Below are 16,888 nucleotides of genomic sequence, written 5' to 3'. Positions count from 1 at the left end.
TCCCTCCCTCCCTCCCTCCCTCCCTTTTGTTGTTGTTATGCTAGAATTGAACCTGGGTAAGATCTATTCCACTGATCTACCGCCCAGCCCTTGCCCCACTAATGGTTAATGCTCAGTATCTAGTCTATTTGTACTAAGCCACACGTTGGAGTGAGACCAGAACAGTTCACTTACCTTTTATTATCATCTTCTTTCAGATGAGGTTACTCCAGAGTCCCCTCTCCTCTCTCAGAGACAGGGTCTCCCTGTGTAAGCCAGGCTGGCTTCGGACTCTGGTCTTCCTCCCTTAACCCCCGATGTGCTAGGCATGTGCTATTGTAATCTTGAAGCCTATTTCTTATCATTTCCCTCAGAACCTTGGCTCTACACTTTCTCCTTTCCATTCTAACATTTATCCCTTTTAAGAGACCTTTCTTTTCTATCATAAGACTTACACCAGTTTCAGTGTAAAACAAAGACTTATTGAGTTGTCTAGCTCCCACCAATTGCTGGTTTTCTGTTTCTAGTCCCAGTTCTATCAGGTATATGCTATCATCATGATCACTTCCTGCTCTGTCTTTCAGGAATGCTTGGGCCGAGTGAGCATGCTTAGCTTTTAACTCTTGACCTTCCTTCCTTTCGCCTTAGTACTGATTTCAGGAGCTAGCCCCTCTCCCAGTTTTTCATCTCTGTGCGCGCGCACGCGTGCGCGCTCGCGCACCCACCCACCCACCCACCCTGTTCTATAAACTAAGTGAATGAACTTCAGTTACAATAATGAATGAGTCAGTCTAATTTTGGGACAATTAGGTGCTGCTACATCAGGTCTTGACTGTTCAAGTCTAGTGCCTGTGGATGCTGGAACTTCCTTGTTTGCCTGCCACCTCAGTGTGGCCTCAGTGCGTCAACACTTCCCTAGGCAATCCCAGGCCTATTCTCTGCACTCCACTCACACGTGCTGCAGGCTCCCTGCAGAACGGCTCTCATCAGGAGTACAGGTTTCTTTGAGTGGAATTCCAAAGGTTCGCTTGTGTTTTAAGGTTCACTATATCTGGTCTCTCTCTTGCTGACTCGTTCTTTAGTTTACAGCTTGTTCTCTGGTCAGAGGTGCTTTCACCGTACCCCTATGGAACCATTAACTGTTCTCTTGTTTTCATTTGTAATTTAGATTCCTTTAAACCTTTTGTATGCCCTCTTTTAGAAAAATAGCTTTAGTGTAGCTGTGTGTGTGTGTGTGTGTGTAGTGTGTTCATGTGTTTGTGTATACTATATACCATAATGTGGGGGCCAGAGAACAACTTGCAGGAAGAAGTCAGCTCTCTTGTATACTGAGAACCCCAGGGTTCTAACTCAGGCCCAGGTTGGTGGCGCCTTCACCTGCTGCACATCTCACGGCTGCTGTGATACGTTGCTCTTTAAACGTCTTGCTGCTGTGCCATGTGCGTACACCCCTTCCTCAAGAAATACTAAGCATAATTTAAAAATTAAAAACCAACAAGGCAGATAGAGCTTACCCATTTCTCAGATTATTCCAATGCTTTGTGTTGAGTCTGGGGGATGACCTTTACTTTGTGTTTTGTTCTTATCACCTGCAGATATATTTCTAAGTAATAGAGGTTTCCTTTTCTGAATTTTGAAGGTACTTGAATCATATTATTTATTTCTTTTCTTTTTTTTTTTTTTTTTTTGGTTTTTCGAGACAGGGTTTCTCTGTGTAGCTCTGGCTGTCCTGGAACTCACTCTGTAGNCCNGGCTGGCCTCGAACTCAGAAATCCGCCTGCCTCTGCCTCCCGAGTGCTGCGATTAAAGGCGTGCGCCACCACGCCTGGCGTATTATTTATTTCTTTTCTCCTACTTTTGCTAAAAATTATATTGTGAAATTCAGGACCCATCTATGCTTAAGTTTCTCTAGTGCAGTGGTTCTTAACCTTCTTTATGCTTTATATGCCTTTAATACCCTTTCTCATGTTGTGGTGACCCCCAGCCATAAGATTATTTCATTGTTACTGCATAACTGTAATTTTGCTACTGTTATGAACCATAATGTATATCTGATATGCAGGATATCTGATATGCCACACCTGAGAACTGCTGCTCTAGGGTGTGTTCAACTCTGGAATTCCTGGTTGAAGTGTGTTGTTATTTGTAGCGGTTTTACTTACTAGGGTTAGGTGAGGTTAAGCTGTTCTCTAACGTGATGACAGGGATTTTTGCCCCTACAACAAGGTTGCTTTGTGTGTAATTGCTGTTGCTTGGTGTTGCCAGTTTTGCAGTATAATTTAAATGTATTAGATTGTCAGTGTATTGGATTCATGATGCTAGCTCATAGTAAAGTTTTAATTTTTATTTACTGAATTATTAATGAAGTTAAACTGTGCTGTGTGTTTTATTGATTATTGAAATGTTTTATAAATTGCCTAGTTAAATCTTTGTGGTCATCCCTCCCGATTTTTTCCTTTGTGATTTTGTATGAGTACTTTGCATACGGTCAGTCATTTATTGATTATTTGGAGAGTACTCCCCATTATGGCTTATTTTTTATCCTTTCCAGGGAAACTTTTGAAAAGCTAGTTCTCAGTTTTAAAGTGCTTATGTTTTTCTGTGTTACGTTATTACCTTGTTTGCTTATTTGTTTTTTCTTTAAGATGGTGTCTCATGTAGTCCAGGCTGGCCTGTGTGGTGGGGGGCATCCTAAGCTTGAACTTCTCATCTTTTTGTCTGTAACAACTATGCCCAGTATATGGATGCTGGAGACCAAAGCTAGGGCTACCTGCATGCTACTCAAACATTCTGCCAAGCTGAACTCTAAGTCAACCCCAGTATGTTATGACTCTAGCATAACATACTATGCTAGAGTCATAGGAAACCTCTTCTTATCCTTGTCTGTCTTTTTTTTTTTTAAAATCTTTATTTATTTATTATATGTAAGTACACTGTAGCTGTCTTCAGACACTCCAGAAGAGGGCGTCAGATCTTGTTAGGGATGGTTGTAAGCCACCATGTGGTTGCTGGGGTTTGAACTCTGAACCTTCAGAAGAGCAGTCGGGTGCTCTTACCCACTGAGCCATCTCACCAGCCCTATCCTTGTCTGTCTTGACAGACACTCTCTAGTTGCTCCCTTTGAGGTTTGTATTCCATTTACTTAATATGTGAGTGGAATGAACTTGTTACTTTTCCTGAGTGAATTACCCTTTCCTTACTGGTGTGCTCTCATACTTCTGCCATAATTTCTTGTTCCGTAGATGTGGTATGTGTCTTTTTACCAGTTAGGATGGTTTTAATTTTAATCAGCTTCAGGATTTAGTAGACCAGTTATCGCCCCCCCCCCTTTTTTAAAGCATCTTGACTTTCTTTAGCCCTTTGATATTCTATGAAATTTTAGGCTATATCCTTCCAAAAGTAAAAAACAAAACAAAAACGTCCCAGGCACACCCTATTAGAATTATATTGGAATTATGTTGAACTTAACCATCAGTTTGGTTTTAATACTGAGTTTGCAATGCACAATTCACAGCATCTCTTTTCTGTTATTTAGAACTTTCTCATCGCAGGAACACAGCTTCATGGTTTGTCTGTAAGGTCCTGGCCTGTCTTTGGTTAGGTTTATTTCAGGTATCCAATAACTTTATGTCTAGCTACATCTTACTAAAACTCTGGTTATAAAGCATGCCTGTAGATTTTTTTTTAAAATATTTTTGATATATATTAGTCATATTTTCTGGGAGTTATAAAATTTTGTTTGTTCCTTTTCAACTGTTAACAGTATTTATTTATTTATCCATTTATTTATTTATTTTTGGTTTTTTGTTTTTTGATTTTGCTCTGTAGTTCGGTCCTGATATGTCCCAAAGACCTGAGTGTTAATAGGTGGCCCTCAAGTGGCTTTTGGGAAGTTGATGGGTCATTTAAGAGTCATCAGAAGCATGGCATTGAAGGGATTGGGCACCCGTCTATTCCTTGTTCTCTTTAGCTTTCTGGTCATAAGGTGACTGGTTTTGCTCTGCCATGTTTGTACTCTATGATGTGTTACCTACCTATGGGCTTAAAGCAAAGGGGCCTCTTGGCATGGACTGGAACTTCTGAAAGTGACCCTAAACACCACTTTTATCTTTGGAATTCACTTATGTAAAGTTTCTTGTTGTAGTGATGGAAAGCTGTGAATTAACTTGCATTACTGTGCAGTTATTACCATTCCTGTTGGCCTTGTACTCCATGATCTCAAAGGCAAAGCGTTCTGTGCCTCACTCTTGAGCTGATGGTTGCTGAGGGATATTTTCTTTCTTTTTTCCCCTAAGATTTATGTATTTATGTATTATGAGCACACTGTAGCTGTCTTCAGATCCCATTACAGATGGTTGTGAGGCACCATGTTGTTTCTGCAAATTGAACTCAGGACCTTTGGAAGAACAGTCAGTGCTCTTAACATCGGAGCCATCTCTGCAACCCCTTTCTTTTTTTACATCTCTTCTCTTCTTTCTCTTTTCTTTATACAAATTCTTTCAGACTTCATTCCGTAGAAACAGAGGCTAAGGATTGAGAATCTAGGCTTTGTTTGGGAAATATAGTCCCAGGGAATCCGGAGCAAGAGAAGGTGGGGTGAGGCTCAGAAAGAGAAGTAATGGAGGGTGGAGGCATGACTTCCTGGCTGCTGCTTCACAAAGAACTGGAGAGAGGGCATTTGGCAGATGTGCTTGCTGGCCACAAAGAGCATCTGTGGACAGAGAGAGTTCCTCGGTCAGTAGAGAATTTTGTGGCAGGGGCCCTTGCCTTCCTGTTCTAGAAGGCTCAGAGTCCTGGGTTAAGTCCTGCTCGGCCTTGTTTGTCATGTGGCTTCCTGGCAGCCACTTTGGATGTCTGTTACTTTTTCACTGGCTTTATTTTTTAAAGCAAGGGAATTTTTAAAATGCAATCACAGAAGCTCAAATCAAATTCATTTACATGCACAAAGAAGCGCTCACTCTTGTTAGTTAAGATTGGATTAGGGGATACAAATGCTGCAGAAGGTCTGCTGTCTTTGTAGCTCAGACTTTACACCCGAACCCCAAACCAAAGCAGTTGCAATGAGCTCAGTTACCTGTCTGCTTCAGGAGACCGTGCTTCCTTGAACCAAGTGCTGTGCTTAGGGACGCACAAGAGTCTGGTCAGTCCTGGGTTCCTTGCCCTTCCTTGGCTTGGAGGGAGAGTAATGATGTCAGCCCCACTGGGTCTTAAGGAGTAAGTTCCTTACCAAACAGAAAGGGTTTCTAATGAGAGGAAGGAAGGTAAGAGTGCTGGTCATACTAAGTGGCAGATGCTCTTCAGAGGTAATTTGGGAGCAGGGGTATGGCTCAGTCTGTGAAATGCTTGTTGTGCTAGCACAAGAACTCACATAAATAAGCCACGAGTAGAGGCATGCCTATGTAACCCCAGTGCTGGGGAATCAGTGACAGTTTGATCCCTGGGGCTCTCTGGCCAGCCAGTATAGCTTCAACAGGGAGCTTCAAGTCTGTGAGAGACCCCATCGAATACAACAAGGTGGATGGTATCTGAGGAATGACACCCGGGGCTGACCTTTGACCTCCACAGGAACACACATGTACAAACACTTTCACACATACAAAATAAAATTAATCATTTTATTTATTCTCTCCCTCTCTCCCTCTCTCCTCTCCCTCTCTCCCTCTCTCTGTCTCCCTCTCTCTGTCTCCCTCTCTCCCTCTCTCCTCTCTCCCTCTCTCCCTCTCTCCCTCTCCCCCTCTTTCCCTCTCTCCCTCTCTCTGTGTTAGATGTTGGGCGTCTTCCTTGATTACTCTCCACTTTACTTATTGAGGCAGGGTTTCTCCCTTGTCAACCTGGAATCTCTGGAAGCGCTGGGGATCTGAGCGCCAGCCCTCGTGCTTGGGTGATGCATGCTTGGATGATGTGTTCTTTAACCTTTGAGCCATTTCCCTGACCTTCAAATTAATCATTTTAATGGTTCCATATTCTTCCTTAAATTGAAGTAGAACTGGTAAAATTCAAAGAGACTCATTATTAACTTGATCTTAGCTGGCTATCGATTCCCTGTAATATAAATTTTAAAAAGCTTAGCTCAGACCTTAATGCCTATCTTAGTCACTGTTCCATTGCTGTGAAGAGGCACCATGACCAAGGCAGCTTATAAAAGGAAGCATTTAATGAGATGGGGAAGTGGGGGGAAGGTTCTTACAGTTTCAGTGTTAGTCCATGGAGCAGTCCTGAGTGCTTACATCCTGCACCCCCATTACATCCTCCAGTGACACACCTCCTCAAACAAGGACACACCTCCTAATCCTTCCCAGACAGTTCTAACTGGGGAGCAAGCATTCAAGCGTAGGAGCCTATGGGGGCCATTCTTATTCAAACCACCACAGTGGCTTTTCATAACCTTCACAGAAGGTTTACCTGGTTTTACTTTTTGGATTTTGAATTTCTCATACATGTGCACACACTCACCAGAAAGCTGAGCTAACCCTCATTTATATTAGCACTTTAATGATTGTTGTAATTATTGCTAAAGATACAGGGCTAGTGGTACATGTTTCTGGATCCCAAATTGTCTCTGTCACTCTGCACTGGCTCTCTTCTTTCAGCTCTCTCCATTGTCCTTTCTTTGGTTGATATCATCCCCTGATTCTCTCAGAGCAGCCCCAGTCACAAGAGACTTGGCTCTATTATTGTATATAATTTAACCTCACTTATTATCAGTGTTCATGGACCATGGACATATACCACTCTGCACAGGTGGAGGGCAGAGGACAACTTTCTGGAGTTGAGTCTCTCCTACCGTAGGTTGTGGGGCTGAATTTGGGCTTTCATGGCAAGTCAGTTTACGCTCTGAGACGTCCCACTCATCCTATTGAAGTATATTTTACATGCCATACATTTTATTTAAAATATACAGGTGAGGTTCTGGAGAGATGGCTCAGGGGTAGAGGTCCTGAGTTCAATCCCAGCACCCAACATGGTGGCTCAGAACCGTCTGTAATAGAATCTGACGCCCTAGTCCCTCTTCTGGTCTGGTGTACATGAAAACAGAGCATTGATATTATATGAAATAAATGAATAGATCTTGAAGTACACAGTGAGTGATTTTAGTAAATTTATGATTGTAGAGTATTGATGGCACCGGAGAAGAGCTGTGTGCCAGGTTTAAGTTGGTCTCCATTTCCACTTAAAACCCTGGGTAACTAATTGCTGGTCTAGCTTTTATGTCTCTGTGTTAGCCTTTTCTGAACAGTTTACATAAATGGAGTTATGTAGCATGCGGTCTTTTTGTGTGTGGCTTTTAAAAGCGTGTTGCCATGTTTTTTCCATGCTATAATACATACTCTTATTTTTACTTTTTATGAATGAGTGTCCCATTTTACATAGCACATTTTGTTTCTTCATTCATCAGTTAATGGACATGTGAGTAGGATCTGTCTTTTGGTTATTATGAATATGCCTCTATGAACATTTGTGTACTTATTTTTGTTTCAACACTTGGTTTTAATTTTTAAACTTTTTTTTTTTTAGATTTATTTGATTTACTTTATGTGTATGAGTGTTTTGTCTCCATGTATGTATGTGTGCCTAGTGCCCAAGGAGGTCAGAAGACAGTATCAGATCCTCTGAAATTGTAATTGCAAATGGTTGTTAGCTACCATGTGGGTCTAGGAGCTGAACCTGGGTCCCCTGCAGGAGCAAGTGCTTTTAACCACTGAGTCATTTTTCCAGCCTCTGGCTTTAGTTCTTTTTAGATTTATTTTAATTTTATGTGTATGGTGTTGGCTCTATGTATATATGCACGTGCACCACATGCATGTGGATGCCTGCCGATGCCGAAAGAGAGTGCTGAATGCCCTGGACCTGGAGTTACAGATGGTGGTAAGCCTCCATGTGGGTGCTGGGTATTGAACCCAGGTCCTCTGGATAAACAGTGCACTAAACTGCTAATCCACCTCACAACAACAACAACAACAACAACAACAACAACAACAAAAGATGTTTAGGAATTCAGAAGTCCTAATTTTCTAATTTGATTATTACACAATGTAATCATTCTGCACTGAATTCTAAAAGTTAGTTGAGGGCTGGTGAGAGCTCAGTGGGAAAGCGCTTGTTGTGCGAGCCTGCCCACCTGAGTTCAGTCCTGGCAATCCAGGTGAAGGTGTAGGGGAGCCTGGGCTCCACATGTGAATCTAGCATGCCTCTCCCCCAGTGACAACACAGTTACCATGTTAGCTGGTGCTAAACAAGAGAGAGTTCTGATTCTTGTTGCATGTGTTTTTGAGACAGGATCTTACCTTGCCAAGCTGCATAGCAGGAGATGATGTTGAACTATCTGTCCTCTGCCCCCTAGGTGTGTGCGTCTTCAGTTCCCAGTCACTGACTCCTTCATGCTGAGACCAGATTCTCACTGTTCTGAGTTTTGAAGGCTGTCGGTGTGAGTCTTCTTCACATGTAACTTCTAATTCAAGTCGTTTTAGCTGTTCTAGATATTTTGCACAGTTTAGGATCAGCACTAATAGAAAGTGTGCTATGGTTTGCGATAACCCTTTAGGAAGTTTGATAGGCATTGCCTTGTCTCTGTACAGGAGTGTGGGGAGAATGACTGTAGACAAGACTGAGCTTTTCAGTCCATGGGCATGGAGAGTCTTTGTTCACTTAGATCATATTCAGCATTTTATTTTTAAAAATTCTTTGACAGTTTGTGTGTGTGTGTGTGTGTGTTTGTATTTGTTCTCTATTCCCTATTCCTTTTCCCGATGAAATGTTTTTTCCCCAATAAGGATACACCCCTATGTTCATGGTTTGTCTGTGTGTGGGGATTGAGTTTAATTGGGGTCGTTGCCTGAATATGGGTAGGATATTTACTGGAGCAAGGGCAACTTTGTGACTTTCACACTGAAGTAAAGGACACTCTCAGGGAACCCTCCCCCATCTGAGATGAAATGTTGCTGGGCTCATTTTTGTGCTGGTTTTAACGCAGCTGCAGTAGGCTCGGGAGTGCCTTGGCCAGGTCAGGTCCAGATGTCTATCTGCTTGGGTCTCCCCATCCCTTGGCTCTTACGTTCTTTTCTTTCTCCCTTGCTGTCTCACCAGCCTTGGAAGGAGTGATCTAGCTGCAGTGCTGGGATTACAAGTGTGCATGTGCAGGCATGGCTTCATGCTAGGCAGATACTGTGCTGGCTAAGCTACATTCCCAGTCTCTTACTTGGTTTCCTTTCAGTAGATTTAGGTTTTCAGTGTACAGCTGTCACCTCCTCCACCTTCTTTTGGCCTTGTTCTTCTAGTTTTTTTCTTCTTTTGTTAAGTTTATTTTAAACTACTTTTGTTTGGGATGTTACCATACAAAGGCTTATTTAATGGGTTTGTTCATTGCTAGGATATATAAATACTGTTGATTTTTGAATATTGAAGTAGTATCCTAGGACCTTGCTAAGTTTGTTTATTTACTGTCTTTTCATGGGTTCTTTAGAGTTTTCTGTATGGAGTATCGTCTTGATGAGTAAGAGACAGTTTTATTTCTTTTTCTTTTCACTCTGAATGTTTCTCTCTCTTACCCCTTGGCCTCTTTCTCCTCCTCTAACTCCCAAATTGCCTGTTTTATGAGTGGAACATCCTTCGTGGGAACAAAGTCAGCAGGACCCACCCCCACCCCGTATCTCCTCTCTCTCTCTCTCTCTCTCTCTCTCTCTCTCTGTGTGTGTCTTTATGCTTTGTCTGTGTCCATGTGTGGAGGCCAGAGGTGAACGTCGGGTGGCGTCCTCATTTGCTCTCCATCCTGTTTGTTTCGACCAGATCTGTTGTTTAAGCCAGAGTTCCCTCATTTGTCTGGATAATTGGCCAGCAGGCCCTGGGGAATCACCTGATCTGGGATTATAGGTGTGTGCTGCTTTGCCCAGCTTTTCAGAAATACATTTCTTTTATGTTTTGAGATTATAGTACAATTACATCATTTCCCACTTCTCTTTCCTACCTCCAACCCCCCCCCCACACACCACTCCTTGCCCTCTTTCAAATTCATGGCTTCTTTTTTCATAAACTGTTGTTACATACATACATTCATACATACATACATATAAACACACATACGTATATATTTGTAGATACATAAATATACTGTGCTCCATCTGTATGGTGTTACTTGTTTGCATGTTTTCAGGGCTGACCGTTTGGTCTTGGATAGTTAACTGGTGTGCCTTCCCTGGGGAAGACTTTCTCCCACTCCTGGCATTCCTTAGTTGTGTAGTTCTTTGTGTAGGGTTGAGGGTCCTGAGCTTTCTCCATCCACTTTAGCAAGTCTCTTGCTGTCTGTCCTTGTTCACCTCCTGTTTAGGCAGTCATGTTGGTGAGACTTTATGGGAGTGGCTTCTGACATGTAATCTCACAGGACACTGAAGGCACACCCAGCTTCTTATGTAGGTACTGGGGTCAAACTCAGGTTCTATTGTGGCAAGCATTTTGTATGTATTTCTTTTTATTATTAATTAATTCATTCTCATTTTATGTGAATCGGTGTTTTTGCCTGCATATATGCCTGTGTGAGGGTGTCAGATTTTGGAGTTATAGACATTTGTGAGCTGCCGTGTGGATGCTGGAACTGAACCCTCTGGAAGAGCAGTCAGTGCACTAACCGCTGAACCATCTCTTCAGCCCTGCAGCAAGCATTTTAATGATTGTGCTAATTTCCAGCAGCGTTGTTCTCTTATGATGTGTGCTTTCACTGTTGCTCATCACTCTTAGTCGTGACTGGTCAGTCAGATGATGTTCTATCACCGTAGCTTCTCAAAATCTAAGAGAGTATTGTGCATTGATCTTTATGACCACACTCTTTTTTTCTTTTTTGATACCTCTCCCATGACCACACTTCTTATAACTTGTGTTCAGGCTGGCCTCAGGGGTGGGTCTTTTGCAGTGTAATCCATCCTGAAAACATTACTTGCATCTCTTTTCTTGCTGACTCAGTCTCCATGGAGAAAGAGTTTATCTGGTCACTTCATCTCTCAGCCAGTAAGTGACATTTCAGGGCTCAGCACCTGACAGCATAATAGATGTGTTCCATGGTCAGACCTATTTACCAATGGTTTGGGGTTTTGTTAAGGGGACTTTTACTATAGCAGTCTCCCCTGGGAATGTAGTGTAGAGTGCAGGCAAGTTCTCCATATCCGTGTTTTATGGCTTCTTCATTTTTCTTCCACTCAGGCTAATTCAGGGCTGGGGACTTGGGGTTTGCCTCCTGATACCTCTTATACAACTTTTGGCTGAGAATGGCAGCCTCGTGCTGTAACGCTCCAGACTGGAGTGGTTTCCCCTCTGCTCTTCCGCACACTTGCTTTTTCCCCTCCCCATTTCATTGGTTAGAACCTCCAACATAATTGGGGCTGGCAGAAATCCTCACTTTCTTCATGATCGAAGGAAAAGAACATTCAGAGTTTCACAGTGGAGTTTTTGTTTGTTTTGTTTTGTTTTCAGAAAGAATCTTACTATATAAACAAGGCTGGCGTAGAACTCACTAGGGATTCCCCTGCCTCTGCCTCCTGAGTGCTTGATTAAAGGTGTGTACACCACTGCTGGCTACAAGTATGTTATGAGTCAGATACTGTAGGAAGGGATGGGATAGGACATGGGCTTGAGAAGTATTTACAAGTTAGAATAAGCCAGGTAAGGTGGTTTGTACTGCAACTGAGGCAGGAAGATTTCATGAGTTTGATGCCAGGGGGATTCTAGGCCAGCCTGGGGTTCAGAGGGAGATCTTGTCTTAAAAAAAAAAATCAGGAAAACAAAAACAAAAAACTTTGAATAAATTAGGATGGGCAAGACAGTTCTTAAGACTATTATTTATTTAATGAACAATTATAGCTGTCTTCAACACACCAGGAGAGGGCATCAGAGCCCATTACAGATGGTTATTAGATACCATGTGGCTGCTGGGAATTGAACTCAGGACCTCTGGAAGAGCAGTTGGTGCTCTTAACCACTGAGCCATCTCTCCAGCCCCTAAGACTCTATTAAGAAATGGGTTAAATTAAAAACATCTTTTATTCGTTTTGAGGGGAGGAGGAGGATTGGCTTTTCACTGTAGACTTTCCCCACCTGTTGCCACTTAATTTTAAATAAGTGCTGACATTCACGGGTGCTTTTTTTTTTTTTTTTTTCTCTGTATTATAATTTAATATGTTCTATAAAGTGGGGAACCGTGTTGTTGCTGTGTGGTAGTGGAAGAAATTAAGACATACTGAAATGCCCTATGAAATCACTCTGTTGGGGACATATTTATCTCCTTAACACAGTACCTTATAAAGCTTTGACAAATAGTGTCCTGAAATCAAGTAGAAGGACTCCTTTTGTCCTGTTGTCTACATCTTAGCCAGGTCCAGTCCTCTGGCTCATCCTAAGGACTTTAGACAAGTTCACACAAAAGTGACCCAAAGACAGTGTCTCAACTGAGTTCTGCTCAGAGTCCATGAAAGACATGTGCTAGATTGTAACAGTGGTGGCTGCCATTGGAGTGTTCCTGTTAATCTGTTAGTTTTTGGAATGTTTTATAGCGGGACTTTCTTGGACTTACCAGTGGGATAATAAGACGTGGAGGCTGCTAATAAACTTTAAAGCTTGGGCCTTTTGCTGGGGCAATATCTCAGGTAACACATCTAACTTAACCCATCTATCTAGCCTGCTATCTGCCACATGGCTAGCTCTACTCTTCTTTGCTTCTGCTCCAATTTGGTCCATGTCTACTCCCCTTCATGTTGGCTTTTGATTTTCCCGCTTCCTGCATCATTCCCCTGACTGGAAGTTCCACCCTCTACTCCTGCTTCAGCGATTGGCCATCAGATCTTTATTACGACCAATCAGTGGTGAGACAACCTCTGGTACATTTCTAGATTGTTTTTGAGTAGGTGAGGAAGGACGAATATTTACAAAGTAGAAAATCCAGGGATGGACCATAAAAATGACAACACCAGAATCCAGCCAGCACTTAATTCTCTGCACTTAGTTCTATGGAATTAACAATTCAAAATACAGAATTTCTTCATTCGCTGGAAGAAGGCAAGTCTCTTTCTGTTCCCAACACAACCATGGCTTGTGGTCCCAAGAAACACCTGAAGCATGTAGCTGCTCCAAAACATTGGGTGTTGGATAAGGTGACTGGTGTGTTTGCTCCTCGTCCATCCACTGGTCCTCACAAGCTGAGGGAATGCCTGCCTCTGATCACTTTCCTAAGGAACAGACTTAAGTATGCCCTGACTGAAGATGAAGTAAAAAAGATTTGCATGCAGTGATTCATTAAGATTGATAGGAAAGTCAGGACTGATATAACCTACCCTGCTGGGTTTATGGATATCATCAGCATTGACAAGACTGGAGAGAACTTCCTTCCCTCTGATCTATGACACCAAGGGTCGCTTTGCTGTTCATCGTATTACACCCGAGGAGGCCAAGTACAAGTTGTGCAAAGTGAGAAAGATCTTTGTGGGCACAAAAGGAATCCCACATCTGGTGACCCATGATGCTCGTACTATTTGATACCCTGATCCCCTCATCAAGGTGAATGACACCATTCAGATTGATTTGGAGACAGGCAAAATAACTGACTTCATCAAGATCGACACTGGGAACCTGTGTATGGTCACTGGAGGTGCTAACTTGGGAAGAATTGGTGTAATCACTAACACAGAGAGACATCCTGGCTCTTTTGATGTGGTTCATGTGAAAGATGCCAATGACAACAGCTTTGCCACTCGGCTGTCCAACATTTTTGTTATTGGTAAGGGCAACAAACCATGGATCTCTCTTCCCCATGGAAAAGGAATCCGCCTCACCATTGCTGAAGAGAGAGACAAGAGGCTAGTGCCAAACAGAGCAGTGGGTGAAATGGTCTCTAGGAGACACGCTGGAAAAGTGTTTGTACAAGCCTTTCTAGGCAACATACATGCTAGATTAAATAGCATGATGAAATTAAAAACAACAACAACAACAACAACAACAACAACAAACAATTCAAAATACAGAGACACACCTTCAAACAGCAGGGTTTCTATTAATCTGTTAGTTTGTACATTAGGCATTTTTCACTGTTTTTACCTGAGTTGTTGAGTGAAATTTGGAGAAATAGAGAAATACTTAAAATGAACTATAATCAGAATTGCTTGCTTTTGAAAACTTGATTCCATGGAAGTGTGTGGGGGTGGTATGTGACTTTATTTATAACACATACTATATTTACATCATATACCTGTGTTATATACACATATTAACCCACCCCCCCAACACACACGACTTTTTTTCTTTTTGAGGTAGTGTCTTACTGTAGTTCAAGCAGCCTGGAACTTATGGCAATCCATCTGTCTCCACCTTTAAAGTGCTAAAATGACTGCTGTTTATTGCTAGGTCTGTTATAGATTTGAACTTAAACCTTGTCCCTATCATTTTTAATGCCAGGCCTATTATTTTACAGTTTCTAAACCTATTTTTCTCATGAAATAATTTGTTTCAGAAAATTTGGAAATATGAGAGGCCCTGAAGAAAGACGAAAGTAACCCATAATTCTCCATTTAGGAAAAAATGTTTGTAGGAGCATTCTAGTGATAATGTTGCGGAAAACTAGAAGTAGCCTAATGTTCATTGATAAAGGCTTGTTCCATACACCAGTTTATCCACAGAATGGGCTGTAGAGTAGATTAGCAGTGGTTACCTGTGGAATCTCTATGTTCACATCCTGGCATCATTGCTAGTTAATTATGTCATCATAATGACCTTGAAACTTCAATATCCTCATATAGTTCTTGCTTCATGGGGTGTTCCTGAATATTAAATATAACTTTTTATTTGACACACTGTAAGTGCTTGACAGATTTTGCTCGTATTATTAACTTTATGTGTTGATTGGGAAAGATTTCTAAGTATAACTTATGAAGAAAAGATAGTGAATGTAATTAATGCATACACACCTAAAAAAATAAAGATTTGCTCTTTCTCTTTTTTTGTATGAAGTATATCCGTGAAGATATTAAATGGTTAAAAGTTTACATTTGAGAAATTTCACTGTGGATTTGGAAGTAGTAATGAGAGAGATAATTTTTAAAAAGATTTATTTATTTATTTTATGTAATGAGTACACTGTAGCTGTGTTCAGACACATGAGAAGAGAGTTGTTAGATCACATTGCAGATGGTTGTGAGCCACCATGTGGTTGCTGGGAATTGAACTCAGGATCTCTGGAAGAGCATTCAGTGCTCTTAACCACTGAGCTATCTCTCTGGGCCCGGGAGACATTTTTTTCCTAAGAAAAACTTTTTGCTTTTGTTTTTGTTTTTGTTTTTGTTTTTTGAGACAGGGTTTCTCTGTGTAGCCCTGGCTGTCCTGGAGCTCACTTTGTCAACCAGGCTGGTCTTGAACTCAGAAATCCACCAGCTTCTGCCTCCCAAGTGCTGGAATTAAAGGCGTGCGCCACCACCGCCTGTCTAGAAAAGCTTTTTTTGCATGTGAATTTTTAATGAATGCATGTAACTTCTTTTATATATTTTGTTTTAAAGATTTTTCTTATGCCAGTGTTTTGTTGTTGTTTTTTCTCTTTCTTGAAAACAGCCTTTTGCTGATATACTAAAGATAGAAATTATTTTCTGATAAGTAAACAAGTTACATATCTGAAATTATTTAACATTTTTACATTAAATCAGAGATTATTATACTAAATGTTAGCTTTTACAAAATCCTCTTTGGTATGTAAATGAGGTCAACCAGACTTCTAGAGAAACCCTTGAAGACAGTTTGTCCCCAGCAAATGACTGAGGCAGGTTCTGTTTCAGATGAATTTAACCATCAGCACTCTCAGACTGGTTTCCTCTGAAGCTGTGGAGTCATATATTTTAGGCACGCTCCAAATTCACGTTTACTCATGTGTTTCCTCTCTCTGTCTCCCCCTCTGGCGCTGAGATTTGGTGGTGGGAGGGGTGGCTTTCATCTTCCAGGAGCCCCAGCAGCGTCAGTGGTCACCTGCTTTTGAGGGAAGGAATTAGGAATTTTGGTGTCTGTTCTTACTTCTTCTTTTGGCTCTTGAGCATTTTCTAAGCACTCTGTATGTACTAGGGACTCTTCTGGAAGGTGTTGGCTTAAGTCAGATGAAGTCCTGCTTTGACAGGCTTTTCTTCCTGTCAGGAGGAGCCAAGTGTCGGTGTAGTCACTGCGGTAGTGTTCACTTGCCACAAAAGAATAGTTCTTTCAAAACAATCAAATTATTTAATGTGTTTGAGTGCTTTAGTATTACTTTATAGGAATGAATGTCTGTGTACCATGTGCATGCCTGGCACCTTGAGAGGACTGAAGCGGGCACTGGGTCCTCTGGAACTGGAGGTACACAGGGATGTGAGCCACCATGTGGGTGCTGGGAATGAAACCTGGGTTCTCTATAAATAACAGCTAGCGCTCTTAACCACCGAGCCATCTCTTTAGTCCTAATAAAATAGTTCTTGATAGGAAAATGTCAACACAATTAGAGAATATGCATTTTCTTTAATAACCTGTTTTGAAATATTTATACAAAATAGGGGATAAATGGCATGCACAGAGCCAGTTGCATTCGTTACTTAGTGTTGCTGAGACAGAAACAATTGTGGAAATGTTTTTTCCGCTCAGCCATTCAGAGGTTTGCAGTTTGTCAGAGCCCGAATGGCGTAGTGGGGTGGATTAGTCTAAGGTGTGAAATGTGCGATGGCTGGAACCTCCAGAGGCCCATATCGAGTGACTTCCTTCCACCAGGAAGACCCTATCCCTTAAAACTTCAAAATAAAGCCGGGCCTGGTGGCGCACGCCTTTAATCCCAGCACTCGGGAGGCAGAGGCAGGCGGATTTCTGAGTTCGAGGCCAACCTGGTCTACCAAGTGAGTTCCAGGACAGCCAGAGCTATACAGAGAAACCCTGTCTC

At 41.8% G+C, this 16,888-nt stretch overlaps 1 protein-coding gene and 1 pseudogene across 7 annotated transcripts in view; both read left to right on the top strand.

Annotated features, from left to right (window-relative positions):
- Dock7 (dedicator of cytokinesis 7) overlaps nucleotides 1-16,888 on the top strand; it is a 205,822-nt gene that overhangs the window by 4,359 nt on the left and 184,575 nt on the right. The window lies entirely within an intron of this gene.
- On the top strand, nucleotides 13,044-13,926 carry LOC110323180 (annotated as a pseudogene).

Source organism: Mus pahari, chromosome 6 (assembly GCF_900095145.1).
Source record: "Mus pahari chromosome 6, PAHARI_EIJ_v1.1, whole genome shotgun sequence".
Classification (NCBI taxonomy): Eukaryota; Metazoa; Chordata; class Mammalia; order Rodentia; family Muridae; genus Mus; species Mus pahari.
This window is presented reverse-complemented; position numbering and strand designations above follow the sequence as displayed.